Below are 19,369 nucleotides of genomic sequence, written 5' to 3'. Positions count from 1 at the left end.
GCGGCTCTCCACATTATCCCAGATTGGACAGTACCATACTTGGCTTACATGACCCGGGGAGAATTGCCTGAGGATGAAACTTTGGCCAGACAAATAACCCGGCGGTCTAAGTCAATGATAATTATCAATGGCGAGCTGCATCGTCGCAGTGTCACTGGAACTTTCCAGCGTTGTGTTTCCCCTGAGGAAGGTCAAGAAATTTTACGTGAGATTCACGAGGGGGATTGTGGCCATCATGCCGGCTCAAAATCCCTTGTGGCCAAGGCTTTTCGTCATGGTTTTTATTGGCTGACGGCTCATGCTGATGCAGAGGACTTGGTCAGTAAATGTGACGGTTGTCAGAGGTTCTCACGACGGGCTCATGTGCCGGCTCAAGAGTTGAGGATGATTCCAATCACTTGGCCATTTGCGGTCTGGGGGCTTGATATGGTTGGGCCTTTTAAAAGGTCCAAGGATAAGAAGACCCACCTCTTGGTGGCGGTCGACAAGTTCACAAAGTGGGTTGAGGCAGAGCCAGTTAGTAAGTGTGACGCAGCCACAGCGGTTCAGTTCATGAAAAGGGTGATATTTCGCTTTGGTTTTCCACACAGCATTATAACTGACAATGGCACCAATCTGTCTAAGGGCGCCATGGAGGAATTTTGTCAACGAGAGCATATTCGGCTCGATGTTTCATCAGTGGCTCACCCTCAATCCAATGGTCAGGCTGAGAGAGCCAATCAGGAGATCTTGAAGGGCATCAAGCCCCGGCTTTTGGTCCCTTTGCAACGGACGCCGGGTTGTTGGGTAGAGGAGTTACCTTCCGTGTTATGGAGCATCAATACTACTCCTAACAGGTCTACGGGTTACACACCTTTCTTCATGGTTTACGGAGCTGAGGCGGTCCTCCCTAGCGACATCCGTCATGACTCGCCTCGAGTGGCGGCTTATGTCGAGGCGGATAATGAGCAGGCGCGTCAAGAAGCTCTTGACTTGTTGGATGAACAACGTGACGTAGCAGCAGCTCGCTCGGCGATTTACCAACAAGACCTGCGCCGCTATCACAGCCGCCGGGTTAAGTCCCGGGTCTTTCAGGAAGGTGATTTGGTGCTCCGGCTCATCCAGGATCAAACAGATGCGCACAAGTTATCCCCACCTTGGGAAGGGCCCTTTGTGGTCAGCAAGAACTTGCACAACGGGTCATACTACCTTATTGATGTTCGGGAGCACAGAGATTCACGTAAGTCGGAGGAGGAGACCCGCCGGCCGTGGAACATAGCTCAGCTTCGGCCTTATTACACTTGAGCCACCGGCTCTCATAATGTACATATTTCTATAGCCATGTATATATTGTGATAAGTAATAAAGCTGGACCTCGGTCCTTTCCTTTCCTCCAAAGGTAAATGTATCATTGTTATTTTCATTGGAACATTACATGGCCATTTGGAGGTTGATCCGGCTCATGATTGTATTCGAATCTAGCCGCCAAAAATATGGTCACTTGGGGGCTTCCTGTTCAAACATAGGTCGTATCCGAACCAAAGAGAACATAGCTGTCGATACCCACTTGATTGGCAAATTGCCGAGCTCATTGGGGAGTTTTTCTTGATCATATTTGAATCATAGCTCAACCCCCTTTGGGAACCGACGTGGATCGTATTCGAATCAGCGTCGTTAAACAACTCTCAAGGTCATTTGGGGGCTTCCTGTTCAAACATAGGTCGTATTCGAACCAAAGAGAACATAGCTGTCGGTACCCTCTTGATCGGCAACGCCAAAGCCACTGGGGGCTATATGATCGCATTCGAATCTTAGCTTAACCCCTTTGGGACGGTTCTCTGGTCGTATTCGAATCAGAAGCCCCTAAGTTTTTGATCTCTTGGTTTGCAACAAATTCTTTTGATCATATCAAAAGTGTTCAAGGGTGGTTCTTTTTCCACCGGCTTAACTTTGATTAATAATGTTGATAGCACACAATAAGCATTATAGGTGCTGGTGAACCGGAGTTGAGTTCTCAACCTTATTATTTGGGTTACATAAACCGGAAGTGTACTTGAAGGCTTGCAGCCGCCTAGAGACTTGTGATTTGTTTTCTATGCAGGACAATTAAAGACAGCTCTTTAAGCTTAAGGAAAGCAAATGATCAAACATAACCCGGAGGAATATAAAAGAGCAGCCTAAACAGAGTTGAGCGCTGCACACGTGCACGATGGCACGACAAAATTAAGTGTTTGTCCTACTCTATTACAGGACTCCCCGAGTCCAAAAGGTGAGGCATTGTTTTTAAGGCATAACCATGAGCCGCCTACGAAATTAAAGTGCTTGTTGGGTTGAAGCTTCCGGCTCATCCCTCTCCGCTCCTCCGGTTGTTTCCATGACCTGGAAGGTTGATGATTTCCAGTCAATGCCGCTCAAAGCTTCAAATTGAGCCTCATCATCAATTAACCCGGCCGGGTCAACTTCAGGGGCGAAGGTATGCTTACGAGTTGGCGGAATCAGGCTGACTGCCTCATAGCGTGGTGTTGGGATTCTCTGATTCTCCGCGTCATAGCCCGGCTGATATTTGGTAAGATCTGTGTCATTGCCAATCAAAGTGGCCACAGGGCGTACGCTCTTCACACAGGCGGCGAAGTCCTTCTGGTCAAAGGGGGTGCCGTCTTCCTTCAAGCTGGGATACCCAAGGGCGATGTCGGCCGGGTCTAGCTCCGGTAGAAACGCCTTGGCCCGGCTCAGAGCGGCTATGGCTCCGGCTCTTGCAGAAGCCCGTCTCAGCTCTTGGAAGCGCTGAGGAAGTACGGCAAGCCGCCTGAGTACATCTGCCAGGTGAGTGGGAACTTCATTGGACAGAGCCACAACGGCTAAAGCACGTTGTGACCCGGTGTAAAGTTGCTCCACCAAGGTGTAAACCGCCTTCAGCTTAGTCAGCACGCTCTGGTTGAGATTGGAACTCCTGGGACCTGCATTACAAAGTCAAGTGAGCTGTTGGCAATTGAGATGTTTATGGGAACTAAACGATGTAAACTGATTAGAAATTTACCAAAGATTGCGGAGACCATCTGAGAGACATGGCGTTTTAAGCCGGATAGCTCGGCGGTTCTTTCAGTAAGAGTGGCCTCCGCTTGTTCGGCCCGGCTGAGCAAAGCAGCTTTTTCATCTGCCCAGGCTTTCCTTTCTGCTTCAAACTTTTTCTTCAGTTTCTCTTGTGCGGATACACTGAGTTCAAATTTGGAGTTGGCTTTTTGGGTTTCACTTTCCTGGGTCTTCAGGCGGCTCTTCAGATCAGAGATTTCCGATTCAAATTTCTTACAGGCGGCCTGTACAAATTCCGGGTTACAGTTAAGGTGATTATAATGCAATATTAAGTCCCAAGCACTTTGCAAGCAAAGACACTTGGCACTTGGGGACTAATGTATGCTGAAAGGCTCTATCTACAGTGCCGGTTCATGAAAGTAAGTCCCAAGCACTTTGCAGGCAAAGGTACTCGGCACTTGGGGGCTAATGTGTAAAGTTGCTCAACTACTTGATTAACATAAGGTAAAGACCGGTTCAATTATGCTGTTTAATCCGGCCCGTGAGTGTTACCAGGTAAGCCGGTTTTCTTGCAGTAATTATTAAGCCGGTATTAAGTCTACAACATATTCCATCATAAGTAATAGACTTGGGGGCTGGCATGGTAAGGATGACTATGGAGTAAGCAAGGGAGTCGTACCTCAGATTTTTGCTGTATTTGCTTCACCATGTCAATCTCCAGGTCCCGGCTGTTGTGCACTTGACCAATATAGCCAGCGACAATATCTCCAATGCTCAGATTGGCATAGTTAGTAATGTCCAGCCTGGCTCTGCGGCGTTCCAGAAGTTCCTCCTTGGCAGAGCACCTAGCCAGCACGGTGGGTCTTCCCGGTTCAACAAATTCGGTCCGGGTAATCACCACGTCCGGGTCATCTGGATGAGCCGGGCTGGGGATCTCCGGGTTATCAGAACCCTCCATAACTTGCTCATCAGATGGGGCAGTGGTGGTTTCCGGAGCTGGTGCAGACGGCGGCTCAGGGGCAGAGGCATCAGGTTCAGTCAAGACCGGCTCTTCGGCCGGCTTACTTTTCTTCGCCCTCTTGCTGGGCTTTACTTGTATACTGAAAGTCAAAGGGTTAGTGCAAAAACATGAGTAAGATAAGCACAAAAGAAGCTGGCTATCATTACCCGGGTGCGGTTTTGAAGGCCGGCAAGTTAGATTGCATGGAGTCGCCGGAGGAAGGTGAAGTTCCCTGATAGTTTGAATCAGAAGAATTGAGTGGTTGACGAGTGACGCCCGCCAAAGGATGAAAAGGATATAAGTCGGAGATAACCTCGGTCCGGCGCTTCCTTGATGCTTCGGGTAAGCCGGAGGAGAGGTCTGCGTCCTTGCTAGTCCGGGTCTGCCTCCGACTCTCATGAATCTGTCGCTTCAAAAGAAATTGAGGATCTTGATAAGCTAAAGGATGTGAAAATCTTACTTTCCGGGTTACTCTTCGGACTTTCAGTCTTGGCAAGGGCTCCGAGTCGGAGGAAAGTATAGTTACCTCTTCAATCACCGGGTTACTCGCTCCGGTATCCTCCTGCTGATAATCAGTGTCAATAAGACGGTTAAAAAAGGAGCCTAAAGAATCAAGGGCTACCTCTGACTCGGAGGTGTCTTCCAGGTGAAGCAGGTCCGAGGCGCTAGGCTTACTCCCCTTCTTGCGGGGAGCGGCTCTCCTGGCGGCTTTTTTAACCTTCCTGGCTTTCTTAGCAGCTTCATGGTCATACCTGACCTTCCAGAATTTGTCATTAGCCTGTAAAATACAACGAAGGTTTCTTGAAGTTAAGACGAAAATTGTTAAAATGAAAAGTAAGGTGTTCAGGTCAATAGCTTACCGCCGGGGCCGGGTTAGCCTTGCAGAAGGGGCTTAGGCCTGTCCTCCCGCAATCTGCTAAGCTCTCGTTCAGAAGAGACTTGGTCATGTCATCAACGACGTCCTCAGGTAAGTCGTCGGGGCTGTGCCGAAGAGGATCATCCTTCCGGCCCGTGTAATCACACATTAAGCCGGGGCGGCGGCTTAGAGGAATCACCCGCCAAGCAATCCAGACCCGGACCAGATCAACGCCGTTTAGGCCGTTTCCCAGAAGAGCTTTGATTTTGTTGATGGTGGGAATAAGCGGTTGACGCTCAGCTTGAGATAATTTGTCTGGCAGGGGGTGATTTGACTCCAGACGCAGGGCGCGAAAGCCGGGCAGAGGGTTCTCATCAGCCGGAGAAGTATCTTGGCAGTAGAACCATGTCTGGTTCCAGTCCTTCGGGTGGCTTGGCGGCTCAGCATAAGGAAAGAGACAATCTCTCCGTCGTTGGATTGAGATTCCACCAAGTTCCAAGCTAGGCCCGTTGGCACATTCATTCTGGCGGTTCAGGTAAAATAACTCCCTAAAGAGTAGCAGGCTGGGTTCTTCTCCAAGGTATACCTCACAGAACACTTGAAAGTTACAAATGTTCGACACGGAGTTGGGTCCAATGTCTTGAGGTCGCAGATCGAAAAAGTGCAGAACATCTCTGAAGAATTTTGAGCCAGGAGGAGCAAAGCCCCGGCTCATGTGGTCAGCAAATATGACAACCTCTCCGTCCTTTGGTTGAGGTCTCTCTTCGGACGGGTCAGGAGCTCGGTAGGACATGACCTCCTTCTTAGGCAGGTAACCCGTTTTTACGAAGTCATCTAAGGTGCTATCAGTAACGTTGGATCTCACCCAGTTGCACGTAATGGGCGCTTTGGGAGCCTTGGGCGGCATTGTGGAAAATGGAAGCCTATGACAAAAGAGAATTCCCGGTTCAAATTTAAGCCGGAGGAAGATTTCAGTTCAGTATTCAAGATGGCGGTTTATGAAGGGGCCTAATGATATATGACTAACTGTGTCAGGTTATCTAAGCCGCCGTGGATATCTTAAGCAATTTAAGTTATTTAACTCTATTGTGAGTGAGCCGGAGATTTCACAAAGCAGGGTCTCTTTTAAGCCGGCGATATGAGCCGCCATGGCTAACAGATGCAGTTTTTTGTCTAAGTGTTGCACAAACAAGTTTCACAGATTGCAGGGATTACTTTGGATCAAACGATCGTCCAGAAAGGAAAAATTTCTAGACCTAAAAAACTGATACAGAGGAGTTCATAAGCTCTAAATGAGGTCTTTTTTCGGGCAAAAGGGATCTACTAGCATAAAAATGGGTGAGAAACTACTACCGCAGGGAGTCTGTACCGTTTTCGGATCAAAAGGAGCCTCGGTGGAGGAACTGTGAAGAAATCGAGATGAAACTACGAAGAACAGGGAAGAAGCATGGAACCCTAATGCGAATCTACTGTACGGAGTAGCAAGGACTTACTGGTGCCGATGAGCAGCGGAGGTCGCCGCCGTTTCTCTGGACCGGTTCAGGATGATGCAGCGGCCGAGGCTGAGGAAGACGAGGGGCGCGGCGGCGGCGGCGGAGCTCGAGCTCTGGGGCGTCAGAGGAGGAAGACGATGGATCGAGAAGAGTGACGAAAGGCTTATGGGCCGGGCCTATTTATAAGGGACGGCTGGTAAATGGGCGCGAGAAACGAGGAGGCTGAAGACATGATTATCTTGCCGCAGAAACGCCTCGATTCTCGGGATGGTCATTAAGATAAGATCCGTTGGGATATGACAGAATAAAAAATGAATTTAATGGAAGATGACGTCATGGCGGGTTACCAAGAATCCAGAAGATGACGTCACGGCGGGTTATAACCTTCGCACAAGCAGAAGCCGGAAGATTTTCTCTTAAAGGTATTGAAGATTGACATGAACCGGTTCAAATCAATCTGGGGCCTAATGTTGAGGATATAACCATTAGAGTCACCCGCCCAGGAGGGGCCGGGTTACGTCATAATGATCATCACGTGAAGCCCAGTACCAAGCTTGAGGATGGCAGTTCAGTAATGGGCTTAAGACCCGGAGGCGGCTTAAGGCCCGTAGTGATAAACCGCCGTTATGGCAAGACTTGTAGTGTAAGGCAAGAATAGTTAAGAGTACGAGCCGGACACTGTTATAAGCCGGCTGGGACTCTGAGAGCCGCTGGGCGTCAACCTCTCTATATAAAGGGACGACCCGGCGGCGGTTCAGGACAAGCAACATCAGATCGATAGCCGGGCATAGCGGTTAAGCTCCCTGGTCATCGAAACCCTAAGTAATTCCACCTCAACTGGAGTAGGCTTTTACCTTCACTGTAAGGGGCCGAACCAGTATAATCCTCGTGTCCTTTGTCCCGTTTAACCCCTTTAAGCTTCCTAGCTGCGATGGCTCCACGACTAAGTCCTTGCACGAGGACATCTGCCGTGAGAATTCCACGACACTAGGAACGCATTAAAATTCAACGGAACAACATCACGGACCATCTATCTACAACAACATAGACATGCAAAATACTATCAGGTACTAAGTTCATGATAAATTAAAGTTCAATTAATCATATTACTTAAGAACTCCCACTTAGATAGACATCCCTCTAATCATCTAAGTGATCACGTGATCCATATCAACTAAACCATGTCTGATCATCACGTGAGATGGAGTAGTTTTCAATGGTGAACAGCACTATGTTGATCATATCTACTATATGATTCACGCTCGACCTTTCAGTCTCAGTGTTCCGAGGCCATATCTACATATGCTAGGCTCATCAAGTTTAGCTCGAGTATTCTACATGTGCAAAACTGGCTTACACCCGTTGTATGTGAACGTAGAGCTTATCACACCCGATCCTCACGTGGTGTCTCGGCACGAAGAACTGTAGCAACGGTGCATACTCAGGGAGAACACTTATACCTTGAAATTTAGTGAGAGATAATCTTATAACGCTACCGCCGAACTAAGCAAAATGAGATGCATAAAGGATAAGCATCACATGCAATCAATATAAGTGATATGATATGGCCATCTTCATCTTCTGCCTTTGATCTCCATCTCCAAAGCACCGTCATGATCACCATCGTCACCGGCGCGACACCTTGATCTCCATCGTAGCATCATTGTCGTCTCGCCACCTATTGCTTCTACGACTATCGCTACCGCTTAGTGATAAAGTAAAAACAATTACAGGGCAATTGCATTGCATACAATAAAGCGACAACCATATGGCTCCTGCCAGTTGCCGATAACTCTGTTACAAAACATGATCATCTCATACAATAAAATTTAGCATCATGTCTTGACCATATCACATCACAACATGCTCTGCAAAAACAAGTTAGACGTACTCTACTTTGTTGTTACAAGTTTTACATGGCTGCTACGGGCTGAGCAAGAACCATTCTTACCTACGCATCAAAACCACAACGATTGTTTGTCAAGTGTGCTGCTTTAACCTTCAACAAGGACCAGGCGTAGTCACACTCGATTCAACTAAAGTTGGAGAAACTGACACCCGCCAGCCACCTGTGTGCAAAGCACGTCGGTAGAACCAGTCTTGCGTAAGCGTACGCGTAATGTCGGTCCAGGCCGCTTCATCCAACAATACCACCGAATCAAAGTATGACATGCTGGTAAGCAGTATGACTATTATCGCCCACAACGCTTTGTGTTCTACTCATGCATATAACATCTACACATAGACCTGGCTCGGATGCCACTGTTGGGGAACGCAGTAATTTCAAAAAAATCCTACGCACACGCAAGATCCATCTAGGTGATGCATAGCAACGAGAGGGGAGAGTGTTGTCCACGTACCCTCGTAGACCGAAAGAGGAAGTGTTATGACAACGCGGTTGATGTAGTCGTATGTCTTCACCATCCGACCGATCCTAGTACCGAATGTACGGCACCTCCGCGATCTGCACACGTTCAGCTCGGTGACGTCCCACGAACTCTAGATCCAGCTGAGTGTCGAGGGAGAGCTTCGTCAGCACGACGACGTGATGACGGTGATGATGAAGTTACCGACGCAGGGCTTCGCCTAAGCACTACAACGATATGACCGAGGTGGGAATCTATGGAGGGGGGCACCGCACACGGCTAAACAATCAACCTGTGTGTTCAAGGGTGCCCCCCTCCCCACGTATATAAAGGAGGGAGGGGGAGGCCGGCCGGACCTCCTTGGCGCGCCCCCAAGAGGGGAATCGTACTAGGACTCCAAGTCCTAGTAGGTTTCCACCAAAAGGGAGAGAGGGGGAAGGAAGGTGAGGGAGAGGGGGAAAGGAAAAGGGGGGCGCCGCCCCCCGCCTTCCTTGTCCTATTCAGACTCAAGGGGAAGGGGGCGCGGCCTGCCCTGGCCGCCCCTCTCTCTCTCCAGTAAGGCCCATCGAGGCCCATTAGTTCCCCCGGGGGTTCCGATAACCCTCTGGCACTCCGGTTTTATCTGAAACCTCCCGGAACCCTTCCGGTGTCCGAACATAGCCGTCCAATATATCAATCTTTATGTCTCGACCATTTTGAGACTCCTCGTCATGTCCGTGATCACATCCGGGACTCCGAACTACATGCGGTACATCAAAACACATAAACTCATAATACAGATCGTCACCGAACGTTAAGCGTGCGGACCCTACGAGTTCGAGAACTATGTAGACATGACCGAGACTCGTCTCTGGTCAATAACCAATAGTGGAACTTGGATGCTCATATTGGTTCCTACATATTCTACGAAGATCTTTATCGGTCAAACCGCATAACAACATATGTTGTTCCCTTTGTCATCGGTATGTTACTTGCCCGAGATTCGATCGTCGGTATCTCAATACCTAGTTCAATCTCGTTACCGGCAAGTCTCTTCACTCGTTCCATAATGCACCATCCCGCAACTAACTCATTAGTCACATTGCTTGCAAGGCTTATAGTGATGTGCATTACCGAGAGGGCCCAGAGATACCTCTCCGACACTCGGAGTGACAAATCCTAATCTCGATCTATGCCAACTCAACAAACACCATCGGAGACAGCTGTAGAGCATCTTTATAATCACCCAGTTACGTTGTGACATTTGATAGCACACTAAGTGTTCCTCCGATATTCGGGAGTTGCATAATTTCATAGTCATGGGAATATGTATAAGTCATGAAGAAAGCAATAGCAACAAACTAAACGATCAAGTGCTAAGCTAAATGAATGGGTCAAGTCAATCACATCATTCTCTAATGATGTGATCCCGTTAATCAAATGACAACTCATGTCTATGGCTAGGAAACTTAACCATCTTTGATTCAACAAGCTAGTCAAGTAGAGGCATACTAGTGACATTTTTTGTCTATGTATTCACATATGTACTAAGTTTTCGGTTAATACAATTCTAGCATGAATAATAAACATTTATCATGATATAAGGAAATATAAATAACAACTTTATTATTGCCTCTAGGGCATATTTCCTTCAGGCATCATGCTGGAGATAGAACTGCTCACAAGGTATTGCAGTCTGGATTTTATTGGCCTACTCTCTTCAAGGATGCCCGTAAGTTTGTCTTATCTTGTGATGAATGTCAAAGAATAGGTAATATCGGTAAGCATCAAGAAATGTCTATGAATTATTCACTTGTTGTTGAACCATTTGATGTTTGGGGATTTGATTACATGGGACCTTTTCCTTCCTCTAATGGGTATACACATATTTTGGTTGCAGTTGATTATGTTACTAAATGGGTAGAAGCTATTCCAACCAGTAGTGCTGATCACAACACCTCTATTAAAATGCTTAAGGAAGTTATTTTCCCAAGGTTTGGAGTCCCTAGATATTTAATGACTGATGGTGGTTCACACTTTATTCATGGTGCTTTCCGTAAAATGCTTGCCAAGTATGATGTTAACCATAGAATTGCATCACCTTATCATCCTCGGTCTAGTGGTCAAGTTGAACTTAGGAATAGAGAAATAAAATTAATTTTGCAGAAGACTGTCAATAGGTCCAGGAAGAATTGGTATAAGAAATTAGATGATGCACTTTGGGCTTATAGAACAACATATAAAAATCCTATGGGTATGTCTGCTTATAAAAATGGTTTATGGAAAAGCTTGTCATTTGCCTCTTGAGTTAGAACATAAAGCATTTTGGGCAGTTAAAGAACTCAACTACGATTTCAAACATGCTGGTGAAAAGAGGTTATTTGATATTAGCTCTCTAGATGAATGGAGAACCCAAGCTTATGAAAATGCAAAATTATTCAAAGAAAAAGTTAAAAGATGGCATGACAAAAGAATCCAAAAGCGTGAGTTTAAAGTCGGAGAATATGTTCTTTTGCACAACTCTTGTTTTAGATTCTTTGCAAGAAAACTCCTCTCAAAATGGGAAGGCCCATATGTCATCGAGGAGGTTTATCGGTCTGGAGCCATCAAATAAATAATTCAGAAGGTACGCCCATTAATGTTGAAAGTAATATTATCCAAACTTTGACACCGGAAGAACACATAAAAGAGTCCTTCCGGAACACTCCAGAATCGTGAAAATAAGGAGGTACGTGATACGGTACGTAAACGGACTCCGAAAAATCCGCAAAAATATTTTTTATCAGTTCTGGAATATTAAAATTTTAGGAAATAAAGAAACTTCCAGGAAGCGTACCCTGGTGGCCACAAGACACCTGGCGCGTCCAGGTGGGTTGTGCCCACCTGGGACACCTTCCGGACTCCGTTTTCTTCCATAAGCTTGTACCCCAAGATAAAAGAATCTATATATACTTCCTGAACCTGTTGATCACCGTATCACAGAGAAATACTCTGTTCTCTTTTCTTGTTGTTTTCTGCGCAGTTCTGAAAATATGTCGTCCCAAGACTCCGATGGAGACAGCTATGTCTCACATCTCATTGTTGACCCAAAGACCTATGGGGACCTATCTCCTTATGGTCGAACTACAGATGACGAGGAGGATGCTCACTTGATGAGGATCGATGATTCAAGCTCGGAGGAGGAGGCCTCTACCTCAACCTGGAGATATGCACGTGGAGTTCAAGAAGTCAAGTCTCCCTAAGAGAGCTAACCGGTCTAAAAACCAATCTATTCCTTCTCGTTTTTGGTAGAAAAGCAAAGGGGATTTATGTGACAAGATCTTGAAGCTGGAGTTGGAAGTCGATGATTTAAAGGAGGAAATTGCTCTCGTCAACTACAATATGAAAAAGTTGAAGGCACAATTGTCATCACCACCACCACCATCTTCTTCACCACCAAAGGAGAACTGAGTATCGGGTATGGGCACTCCCCTTGGCTACCGCCAAGCTTGGGGGAGGTCCCCCGGTATCGTATCATCCCACTATCTTTTTGCTTTTACTTATTTTAGTTCGATCCTTTCTTCTTTGAGAGTTTGCTTAGTGATCTATCCTTGTAATCGTGTGCAAGTTATATAATAAAGTTTAGTTTGAGTTTTTGCTTTCTTTACTTTCATGTTGCAATTAAAGAAAAGAAATAAGAAAGAAAAAGAGAAAGGAAATGAATAAAAGGAAAGAAATAATGAAAAGATCATATACTAATCCTATGGTAGGTGATAACACCACATAAGGAAAAGTATAAGTAGAAAATTTTATTAGAGATTGACAAACATAGCATTAGTCAATGATGCAACTCATGAAAGAATTAATAAGGGAAGAGAAGATTCACATATAAATATACTATCCTAGAAATCTTTTGTGATTGTGAGCCCTCATCAAAATATTATATGCCAAAATTGTTGACGTTGGACAAGGAAGACAACTTAATGGTTTATGTTTGTTTATATTCACATAGAAGTCATATTGTCATAGATCCTTCAACATGTGATGCTTGCCCCCTATCTTTGCTAGCCAAAAATTCCGCACTAAGTAGAGATACTACTTGTGCATCCAAAAACCCTTAAGCCCAAATCTTATTTTCAAGTGTCCACCATACTTACCTAGGGATTGAGAAAGATCCCTCAAGTAAGTTGTCATCGGTGCAAAAAGGCAATAAAAATTGCTTCTAAATGTTTGAGATCATTTAGTGTAAGAGAAAATTGAGCGTTGCACAAACTTGTGATGGTGAAGAATAAAAGCGACAGACTGCATAATAAAGGTCGCTATCACAAGGGGCAATGCAACGTGAAGTTCTTTTGCACTAAGGGGTTGAGCATAGAAACAAATAAGCGCATGGCAACCTCTGCTTCCCTCTGCGAAGGGCCTGTCTTTTACTTTTATGTACTTACTTTTATGCAAAGAGTCAAAGTTTTCCTTCTATTCCTTTTTATTTTTCTCCTTTGGCAAGCATCATGTGGTGATGAAAGATCTAGGCACATATGTCCAGCTCAATATAGATAGCATGAGTTATTATTGTTGACATCACCCTTGAGGTGAGTACGTTGGGAGGCGAAACTATAAGCCCATATCTTTCTATGTGTCCGGTTGAAACGTTTTGCTCATGTGTGCGCGGTGAGTGTTAGTAATCATAGAAGACTATATGATGGTCGAGTATGTGGACCTGCCTAAAGGCTCCGATACGTGACCCTTCCTGAAAAGATGATGAATTGTAGTTGCAAATTTGACTGAGAACATAGTTTGTTGGTTTCTAATAGAGTTTTTGCTTTATACTTCGATTGTGTGATGAATTGTTACTTATTTATGAGAAGTATATGATAAAAGTCTTATGTTTAATTTTGTTGTTGTTGTAATAATCAACATGATGCTTCTATGTCTGTATTTTGTTTTTATCGACACCTCTCTCTCAAAGCATGTGGACATGTTTCTTGATTTTGGTTTTCGCTTGAGGACAAGCGAGGTCTAAGCTTGGGGGAGTTGATACGTCCATTTTGCATCATGTTTTATTACTCTTATTTATAATGTTTTTATCCATAATAATGCTTTTTGGAGTAATTCTAATGCCTTTTTCTCTCATAATTTGCAAGGTATACACCAAGAGGGAGAATTCCGGCAGCTGGAAATCTGGACCTGGAAAAGCTACGCCGGGTTACCTATTCTGCACAACTCCAAACAAGCTGAAACTTCACCGAGATTTTTTATGGAATGTTTGAGGAATATTGGAGCAAATAACTACTAGAGGGGGCCCACCAGGTGCGCACAACCCACCTGGGCGCGCCAGGCAGCCCAGGCGCGCCCTGGTGGGTTCTGCTCACCTAGGCCCACCTCCGGTGCCCATCTTCTGGTATATAGGTCATTTTGACCTAGAAAAAAATAAGGAGAGGACTTTCGGGACGGAGTGCGGCCGCCTCGAGGCGAAACTTGGGCAGGAGCACTTTTGCCCTACGACGAAGCGATTCTGCCAGGGGAACTTCCCTTACGGAGGGGGAAATCATCGTCATCATCATCACCAACAACTCTCCCATATTGGGGAGGGAAATATCCATCAATATCTTCAATAGCACCATCTCATCTCAAACCCTAGTTCATCTCTTGTGTTCAATCTTGTTACCGGAACTATAGATTGGTGCTTGTGGGTGACTAGTAGTGTTGATTACATCTTGTAGTTGATTACTATATATGGTTTATTTGGTGGACGATTATATGTTCAGATCCAATATGCTATTTAATACTCCTCTGATCATGAGCATGTTTATCATTTGTGAGTAGTTACTTTTGTTCTTGAGGTCACGGGAGAAATCATGTTGCAAGTAATCATGTGAATTTGATATGTGTTCGATATTTTGATAGTATGTATGTTGTGATTCCCTTAGTGGTGTCATGTGAACGTAGACTACACGACACTTCACCATATTTGGGCCTAAGGGAATGCATTGTGGAGTAGCAATTAGATGATGGGTTGCGAGAGTGACAGAAGCTTAAACCCCAGTTTATGCGCTATTCCGTAAGGGACCGATTGGATCCAAAAGTTTGATGCTATGGTTAGAATTTATTCTTAATACTTTTCTCGTAGTTGCGGATGCTTGCGGGAGGGTTAATCATAATTAGGAGGTTTGTTCAAGTAAGAACATCACCTAAGCACCGGTCTACCCACATATCAAATTATCAAAGTACCGAACACAAATCGAACCAACATGATGAAAGTACTAGATGAAATTCCTGTGTACTCTCAAGAACGCTTTGCTTATCATAAGAGACTATTTTGGCCTGTCCTTTGACTCAAAAGGATTGGGCTACCTTGCTGCACTTTTGTTACTACTATCATTACTTGCTCGTTACAAATTATCTTGCTATCAAACTACTTCGCTACTTATAATTTCAGCACTTGCAGACATTACCTTACTGAAAACTACTTGTCATTTCCTTCTGCTCCTCGTTGGGTTCGACACTCTTACTTATCGAAAAGAGCTACAATTGATCCCCTATACTTGTGAGTCATCAAGGGCCCTGGAGCGCGATCAGAGGGAAGGCACTCAATTGTGTTCCAAACCTCCTCAATTGAGAATGGCTTATCAAGCTCAGCAAGGTCCATCGATGGAAGAAGAAGTGCATTCAACGTAAGGAATTAGTGGAAATATTAAATGAGCTAAAATCCCAATAATTGCAAGACATGGCTCTCGTGCTAGGACTCCACTGCCCTCGGGGACTACGGCTCAACATCCTCGTGCGAGAAATGGAGAAGATCTCGCCCATGCTTGTTCCATATTATTAGCAATGTTTGAACATATGTTGTGTTGATCTGCTTATCAAACGTTCTCCATCTCCATCTGAACCTATATCTGGACTCGTGGAGTGTTGTTTGAATGTCGACCCCTCGATCAATGAGGGGCCATTGTTTAATACAGACTTCACTCCTCCATCTGTTGATCGGTCAACCACCCCTCGTTTCTCACCCACCTCAGCCTATACCTGGATTTATGTGGAGTGTTGTTTGAATATTGACCAGGTTTAAGTGCTTGTGTGGGAGATGGAAATTTCACACCAAATTTCTCCATCATACGATCATCTCCTTGCACTTTCTCTGACAGCGGAGACGATGCCATCATCACTCGGCTGGATCAGCCATAGCCACCTGCAGGATGCACATGTCAGCATTCGGTGCGCACACCACACGCAAGACATGAACCTTCACCACCCACGGCCGATTTTGGTGTTTTGACCCTTTTGGGAAAGTTAGGAGGATCTAACCCCAGTCTCAAAAAATTCATGATCTGGCCATTTTTCCTACCGCCAGAGTGTCTGGCGATAGGGTTTAACTGCGTACCGCCAGAGGCCTAGGCGTTAGGACTTAACTGCGCCGCCCCACCTATTTAACGTGAAAAATACCCTACCGCTAGGGCCTATGGCGATAGTTTGTGCAACCCTACCGCCAAAGAGCTTGGTGGTAGGCAGTGCAACATGATAGCATGCATTGATCTTGGGCTTTGTTGTTTGTAGCTGATGGTTAGTGGTAATACACGCATGCATAGCTTGCAGCAGCTCTGTCCCCATGTAGTGCTCTCTCCTGCGTGCATGCATATGCATGACCAATCATGTCATGGGAGGAGTCAGAGATTGAGAGGACAACGTGTAGTAGCTAGCTTAGAGTATCTACAGTCGCATATGTCAAATATGACCCCCTCAAACGCCCGCGGAAGCGTCCGCGGGCAGTGACTGGGCACTCCTCAAATTAACACAATTGCATCCAGATATCTCATACTAGATTCTCAAATCCATACAAAATCATGCAACGATAAAACCTATGCACTACGTAGATGATCTAGCTACTCCTCGTCGGAGATGTCGACAATCTCTGTGCCCAGCTCCGGCGGCATGGGTGGCAGCTGCAGCTCCGGCTGCTCCGCTCTGGCCTCATGCGGCGCCTCCGCTACTCCACTCTGGCCTCCTCCTCCTCTATCTTCGCATCGAGTTCGGTGAAGAGCGCGATGAACACCGCCTGCTCCTGCCAGAGGAACCGCCGGTTGGCCTCCACATAGGCCTCATCCTGGATGGACTCCAGGATGACCTGCTGCTCCGCCATCTCCTCGGCTTGGGTGACGACGAACTCCGCCTCCGCCTCTGCCTCCGCCATGTTGAACCCCAGAGCAGGCTGCTCTGCCTCCTCCTCCGGCTTCGGTGAGCCCGGAGGCAGCCCGACAGCGATCTACCTCTGGCGCTCCGACGTCAGCATAGCGCCGGACCATCGCGATGCCAGATAGCGTGGGAGAGTGGGGGAGAGGAGGTGGACGGGCTCGGGTGGCAGCGCAGAAAGGGAGGAGGTGGATGGGCTAGGGTTGGGGACACCGGCCGGTTTAAATAGCTGGATTTGGCCTCGAGCGGCGAGCCAGAGCGGCGCCACGAGGCGTTCACACCGCGGCGACGGAGGAGGCATCCGTCAGACCGCCGGGTTTCCGCTCGATTTCGTGTGGGACCCCATCGTCAGTCCTATGTGGTGGGCACGCCCGACGCCCCATATCGGCCTCATATTTGCGCTGGATATGAGGGGTGTCGGTCAGCCCGGGCATTTGAGGCTCGTTTGAGGCGCCCGTCACGGCCACATTTTCGTGACCTGCTAGTGACCAGGCGAACTACCCGGGCATTTGAGGCCAGTTTAGTGTTGGGAACGTAGCATGCAATTTCAAAATTTTCCTATGCTCACGCAAGATCTATCTAGGAGATGCATAGCAACGAGAGGGGGAGAGTGTGTCCACGTACCCTCATAGACCGAAAGCGGAAGCGTTTGACAACGCGGTTGATGTGGTCAAACTTCTTCTCGTTCCGACCGATCAAGCACTGAACCTTCAGCTCGATGACGTCCCTCGAACTCTTGATCCAGCAAAGTGTCAAGGGAGAGTTGTGTCAGCACGACGGCGTGGTGATGATGATGGTGAAGTGATCCGCGTAGGGCTTCGCCTAAGCACTACGTGAATATGACCGGAGGCGTAAACTGTGGAGGGGGGCGCCGCACACGGCTAACAATGTTTGTTGTGTTTTCTAGCGGTGCCCCCCCTCATATATATAGGATGGAGGGGAGGAGATGCAGCCAAGGGGGCGCCCCAAGTAGGAGGAATCCTACTTGGGCACCTCCCAATTCGGCCTCCCCCCTTTCCAATTCCTATTCGGAGTAGGAAGGGTAGAGGGGGAAGGGGGAATCCTATTCCCTTTTTCCTTTCCTCCTTCCCCTTTCCTTCAATTTGGACAGCCCATATGGGGGAGGGCACCAGCCCCTTTGTGGCTGGTGTGTTTCCCCTCTTGGCCCATAAGGCCCATATAGTTTGCCGGGGGTAGCCCGGAACCCCTTCCGGTGACCCGATACGTACCCGGTAACTCCATAACACTTCCGGTGTCCGAATACTATCGTCCTATATATGAATCTTTACCCCTCAACCATTTCGAGACTCCTCGTCATGTCTGTGATCTCATCCGGGACTCTGAACAACATTCGATCACCAAATCACATAACTCATATAATACAAATCGTCATCGAACGTTAAGCATGCGGACCCTATGGGTTCGAGAACTATGTAGACATGACCGAGACACCTCTTCGGTCAATAACCAATAGCGGAACCTGTATGCTCATATTGGCTCCCACATATTCTACGAAGATCTTTATCGGTCGAACAGTAATGACAGCATACGTCATTCCCTTTGTCATCGGTATGTTACTTGCCCGAGATTCGACCGTTGGTATCCTCATACCCACTTCAATCTCATTACCGGCAGGTCTCTTTACTCGTTTCGTAATGCATCATCCCGCAACTAACTCATTAGTCACATTGCTTGCAAGGCTTATCATGATGTGCATTACCGAGAGGGCCCAGAGATACCTCTCCGATACTCGGCGTGACAAATCCTAATCTCGATCTGTGCCAACCCAACAAACACCTTCGGAGATACCTGTAGAGCATCTTTATGATCACCCAGTTACGTTGTGACGTTTGATAGCACACAAGGTATTCCTTCGGTATTCGGGAGTTGCATAATCTCACAGTCAAAGGAATATGTATAAGTCATGAAGAAAGCAATAGCAATAAAACTTAACGATCATTATGCTAAGCTAACAGATGGGTCTTGTCCATCACATCATTCTCCTAATGATGTGATCCCGTTCATCAAATGACAACACATGTCTATGGTCAGGAAACTTTAACCATCTTTGATTAACGAGCTAGTCAAGTAGAGGCATACTAGGGACACTTTGTTTTGTCTATGTATTCACACATGTATCAAGTTTCCGTTTAATACAATTCTAGCATGAATAATAAACATTTATCATGATATAAGGAAATATAAATAACAACTTTATTATTGTCTCTAGGGCATATTTCCTTCATTTAGGGCGTCGGCTGTAGATGCTCTTAGCATTTTTTTTGTCGTTAGAAGGGAGAGAGGGATTGGTGGAATTGTTCATTGTATTGCTTGAGCCTCGTGGGCATATATATAGGAGTACATGATCTACTTGGAGTACAAGGCAAGCCAGAATATTTCCTAGTCTAACTTATGTTTCCCAATACAATCACGTTACTCAACATCCCCCCACAGTCACAACGGTAGCGACGCAGACGGTGAGACTGCAGAAGAATCCAAAGGC

Source organism: Triticum aestivum, chromosome 3D (assembly GCF_018294505.1).
Source record: "Triticum aestivum cultivar Chinese Spring chromosome 3D, IWGSC CS RefSeq v2.1, whole genome shotgun sequence".
Classification (NCBI taxonomy): domain Eukaryota; kingdom Viridiplantae; phylum Streptophyta; class Magnoliopsida; order Poales; family Poaceae; genus Triticum; species Triticum aestivum.
Note: the sequence above shows the minus strand (reverse complement) of the source record.